The sequence below is a fragment of the Vicia villosa genome, linkage group LG6 (assembly GCF_029867415.1).
Source record: "Vicia villosa cultivar HV-30 ecotype Madison, WI linkage group LG6, Vvil1.0, whole genome shotgun sequence".
Taxonomy (NCBI): domain Eukaryota; kingdom Viridiplantae; phylum Streptophyta; class Magnoliopsida; order Fabales; family Fabaceae; genus Vicia; species Vicia villosa.
Genome location: NC_081185.1, coordinates 117,923,598 through 117,929,640, shown reverse-complemented (window position 1 = coordinate 117,929,640; position 6,043 = coordinate 117,923,598).

Here is a 6,043-nt window from a genome sequence, read left to right as displayed (position 1 = left end):
TCTTTTGGATATATCTTAGTTTATTTTTTAGGTCAAGAAGATTTAATATGGAACAAATCTTTGTATCTCCAGTAGTACAAGTTCCCAAAATTGGATGCTAAGATAATTTAGGAAACTTGATATCTGTGTTCAAAGATATAAGGATATTTATCTACACAATTGGTGCATCAATCAACTTATGAATTAAGAAATATCTGGATGCAGATTTTGAAGCCCATGGACTAAAGAGGTTTATTTAAAGAGAAGACCTGACCTAATGTAATAACAACTTTTACATAATTTGTAAATTTGGATAAGTTTAGTGCTGCGGGTTTGAGCGTCTTGTGTAGTTTTGAGTCACCCTTGTATCTTCTGATACTTCTGGTAGACGTAATGGTCTCACTCAAAAGCCTTTAGGTAATAAGTTGAGTGTTGTTCTCACTCTTGAAGCTTTTAAGCAAGAAAGTTGAGTTTTGGAAGAGTGATCTTCTTGTTGAGTTATTTCTTGATACAGTCACTGGGACTGGGGTTGTTAGATATCACTGAGGTGATTTAGTTTGTGGGATGTCGACTTCCAAGGTCTAGATGTCAACTTCTAGGAAGAAGTTGCACTAGGTAGTGATTAGGCGAGAAGTTGTAAATTGGGACTGTTTAGCTTAATACTAATACTGCTGATAGTGGATTTCTTTCATGGCTTGATAGCCCCCAGATTAGGTGTTGTTGCACTGAACTGGGTTAACAACTTTCTGTGTTATTTATCATTTTGCAATTTTATATTTCAGTATCAAACACAACTTTATGAATCTGTTCAGTTTGGAGACAGGTGTTGTAACATCAGTCTTACCATTGTTTTAATGTAAAGACATCGATATTAATATGTTTTGCCAATACCAAAAATTTCAAATACGATCCTAGGCCAGTATTGGTACGAAGAAACCAAGATGCTTACTGCGTTCTTAGGAACGCTAATAAAAATTGCCTTGTGGGGAGCAATAACATTGCGAGTGTGGTCAAAGAGGTCTTGGCCTAGAGTGGACTTAATGTTGGCCTTCATAGGCCCAATTATGCATATCCTTTGCCTAACTACATTCATCAAGCAGAGTTACCTAGGGGATGCAAAGTCCCTAAGTTTACCAAGTTCGGTGGTGATACCAACGATTCAACTGTCAAACACACAGGCAGGTTTGAAGCAAAGGCTGGCGGCATAGCTAATGATGAAGGTTTAAAAATGTGGTACTTTCCCATATTGTTGACTAAAAATGCATTCACTTGGTTCACGACCCTTACCCCAAACTCCATACGAACGTGGGATCAACTTGAGTGAATTTTCCATGAACAGTTTTACATGGATCAGTATAAAATAAGTCTCAAAGAGTTGTCTAGTGTTAAGCGAAAAACAGATGAATCAATAGATGAGTACCTCAACAGGTTTAGACTTTTTAAAGCCATATACTTTACTCAAGTCTCTGAACATGAGTTGGTCAAAATGACGGCCGAAGGGTTGGATTATTCCATCCAGAAAAAGCTATACACCCAATATCTTAGGGACATTGCGCAATTAGCCGATAGGGTGAGCCAGGTCGAACACTTAAAAGCCGAGAAACCCATAACTTCGAAATCCCATAGAAAAGAGAAAATTGCATATGTCGACACTGAGGAATTTCCCTCAGACTGAGATAATGTATACATAGAAGATGATGTCAATGTGGCTGAATTAAAGCCAAGTCCTCTGCGCACATGCAAAGTTTTAAAACCCTTGAATGAAAAATATCGGACATACAAAAGTGGCAGTATTCCTAATGCTTGCTTAAATATACCAGAGGTATATCTCCGTATTTCTCCTTGTAATGATTGTTTCACAATTTATTTTATTAAACTCTTGTTGTTTGACTGCAGGGTGGAACCAAATTCGCTCGTTTGTGTGTTATATTTTCGAAATTATAGAGGCATTTTCGATTTTCCATTTAGTTCTTTTATACTATCCAGGTGCATTAAGAAAATCTCATATCTGGAAAAAATAGTAAAATAAAAGGCCTAAAAGATTAAAAGTCCAACTATACAATAGTAATAATAAAATTCTAACAAAGATCAATTTTGTTTCTAACTTAAATATTTAAATTGTTTAAAAACTAATTTCATAATCCGATGATTAATCACCCCTTAAAAAACAAGTTTGTCCCCAAAGTTGTAAAATTGCATTGGCTTCTCATGTTCTAAGATAATATCAGTTAGCATGAATGATAGTAGAGTAATAAGCAACACAACTCCATGATCATGAAATAAACTAGCAGTTCCAGGTATCAATCAGAATAATGTTTACCTTCGTACTTTAGTTCCCTCCTTCTGGATGAATGGATGGTTATGACCAATACAGTACAAGGGGTGACGACTTTAGAGGATGATTCACGATTTGGGTTAGTTCAGATACCACTTCCAGTACAATGCTCATTTTCCTTCAAATACCACTTCCACTCTTCCAGGGACATTAGTTTAAAGTTTTTTTTACACATTAATGGTTTGTGAAAGTAATATGTGTGTGTTGGATCTCCTACTATGGAAACGAGACTTAGGGAAGTTGCTAGCGACTTTGGAGCTAACAAGTTTTGGTGGAAAAGTTTTTGAGAGGATGCCGTAATGTGAAATTGATAGTAGTCACGTGATATTGGTGGATGTATGGCCATTAGAAAAAAATCATTGCATCTCCTTTGAAAATATGTAGTCAATTTATTTCGAGTGAAATTGATTAGTTGTAGTGGAAACCCTCAACAACTAAGTGTTTGAAGTGAGACTCTGCCTCACTATAAAGGGTTTCTCACTTTTAGCGATTAACCAACTAGGGTTTCTCACTTCTATATTTTTCTCAACCACTATTAATCATGAACAAGCATGTTAATATGAATCACCATCATGAGTCTTAACACTCAAGTAACACTACAAGCACATATGAGTGAAGACTAATAGGTTTACACCATACAAGGCATAGCATACAAGTGCAAAATATCAAAGTAACAGGGGGTGTAACCGGTTACACTTTAGGTGTCATCGGTTACGCCAACTCTCTTTCACTAGATATTGAAAATTCCAGGCATGTAATCGGTTACACTTTTAGTGTAATCTGTTACGCAAAATCTCTTCCTCAAGAATTAAATAGATTTTCAAACATGTAACCGATTACACTTTTGATGTAACCGATTACATCTGGAAAATTTGCCAAAAATTCAAGCATCACCCAGTTTTTCCAGCACATCAAAACACCATCAATTGATTCCTAACACATGCTAACATACCAAAGGGACCAATGCACCACAAAACCAGTACATGCAAAAGAATTTGCTCAACATATATGCAATTATCCATATATTACAAACATTACCTTTTAAGTTTCCTATGAAACCATGAACTCACAAGATGCAAAGGAGGTGTTTAGAAACTCAACTTTTAGAACAAGGATTTTCATGAATTATCATGCTAACACGTATTCAATTCACACCAACACGCATTCAATATGATAACAATTTCACTTAATCAAAACAAGTTCAAACATCATTACACATCATTAAGCATCAACAAACATCAATAAACCCAATCATGCAAAGGCAAAAACTAAATAGGAGTCCCACCTTAATTAGTAAAACCTGGATTTTGGAAGCTTCAAGATGAAGAGGTTGATGATCCAATTGACCCTTTTGCAGCTTTACTTCAAGAATATCTTATAAACTCACACATACAATGAGAGAAACGTTGATGAATTCACAATTTCTCCTTGTTTCTCAAGATATTCGAGCCTCTCTCTATCTCTCTCCCTCTCTCTCCACTCCCACAAATACTCTCAAATTTTGGTTGCTTAGAAAGAGAAAGAAATGAACAAATGAGGAGAAATGGTATAGACCAATCTAACTACATCAAGTTTGTGGTATTTCTAGAGAGAGATGCTCCTCCTTCTCTCTAGAAATTTTTTCTCCAATCCTCTAGGGTTTGGTAGCTCTTCTCCACCTCCATGGTGGTCCTCTTCTTCCACCTCTATGGTGGCACCCTCCCTCTCTTTTGAGAGCACTTTCTTCTTCATCCCTCTTCCTTCTCATTCCCTCACCATAACCAAACTTCTCACCGGAATCTCCCTCTCTCAACCACTACCAACCGTCAAGTTTTCTTTTCTTCTTTTACGGCCGCCACCGGAACCACCACCGCCAAGACGAAATGACAAGTTAGTTGTGATTTTTATGCACACCTCAAACACAACAACAATGGATGCTTCTCTCTCTCTCTCTCTCTCTCTCTCTCTCTCTCTCTCTCTCAAGTAGCTGCTCATACAACTCCGTTGTCCGAAATTTATCGTCCACCACCAAAGCCGCCATGGTTATACAATATGAAAATTCTAACAGAGATGTTTAACTTCAGTTTATTAATTTATGTTTTGTGTTTTAGTGGTAAATGATGCACTCTTGGTGTTTGACAAAATGCCTCAAAAGAGTTTTGTGTCTTGTAGCATGTTTATGTGTGTCTATTGACATTTCGTAGTGATTGAGGAAGCTTATGAGTTCAACATCTATTCCATAACTATCTCTATTCATCTATTAATTTGTGAACACTAAAAAAATTGGGGCAATTTTGAGACCAAAGAAATTCAAAATGTGCAAACACAAGTCAAAGAAATCATCCTTAATTGGATTTAGAAAAAGACTACGGATTCTCACTTCTACATTGCCATTGATGGTGTTTGCAAGAGAGTGGATTGCTCAATGATATGTTGTTGGTTTTGGTTTGGTTGTGCCTTAACTTTTGAAAATTCTATGTCTAATGTCTCTTATGACTATGTTGTGTTTTATGTTAGAAGTGTTTTTAGGCTATGTATGGAGTATGTTCCATTTCAATTGTCTCGTAACATTTGTACTTCTTGCTTGATTGAATATTAATGAAGCTGGAATTTTTATAAAAAAAGGAGAAAAGGTCTTCACAAAGCTTATACAAACACCTTGTCAAATTACACCTTTGCGCTTGGTCTTAATTCTATTTTACTAATGAATGTCATATTTCCATTAACCATACTTAGACTTTTACTTTATCATTCTAATATTCTAATTAGGCCTTAACTTACTAATTTAACAATTAGGAATGCATTAGAGACAATTAGGATATTACACCCACAACTCGAATATGTGATTTTAGAATGAGATGAAGAAAGACAACAATTGAATTTGCTGTTGCTTTAGATTTGGCGAATATTTTAGAACTGTAACACCCCAAATTCTACCAGAAATTATAATGCAGAAATCAGAGTATTTTAAAAAAACTATCAACTAACATTTGGAATATCACATTTACTTCATATAAACAACACATAATCAGATACGCAACACTTCAATCTCAGAGGATCACATACGACTTATATCATCTCTAAGAACAAACCAACTTTTATTTAATATGCAGCGAAATCATAACATTCGACTTCATAAACAAATCATCTTTATTCAATCAGAAACAACTTTAAAACATCATAGTACTTCTCATTATTCAACTTAGAACTCAACAACTTATATATTAACTACATGAAACAACAAAATTAACATCCTCCCGAGTGCTACATATCAGAGCGACACACCAACTGGACTCGATGAAGCTACAAACTTCCACAACTATACTTGAGTACCTACCCATTTCCCATGGTAGGAGAAACATCAGCAGAAGGGGTGAGATATCAAACAGTATAAAAGAATGCATGATAATACTTATAGCAAAGATAAGATCATACACTATTCACCACTTCTCATCTCAAAGTAACTTGCATCACAACAACAATGTTAACTATCAACTATAACAATATATTCAAGTTTACAAGTATGTCATTCAAGCACATAATAACATACACTTCATAATCACAACGGAAATTAATACAACTATCAACAATGGCAAAACATGGTTCATATATTCCACACATATATACATATATCATTAATACATATATATTCGCATTCTCATCATATATGTTTCATTTACATATATCACATCTACACACATGAACAATTCATATCAAATGAATTCAACTTCGCAAACTATGCATTCACAC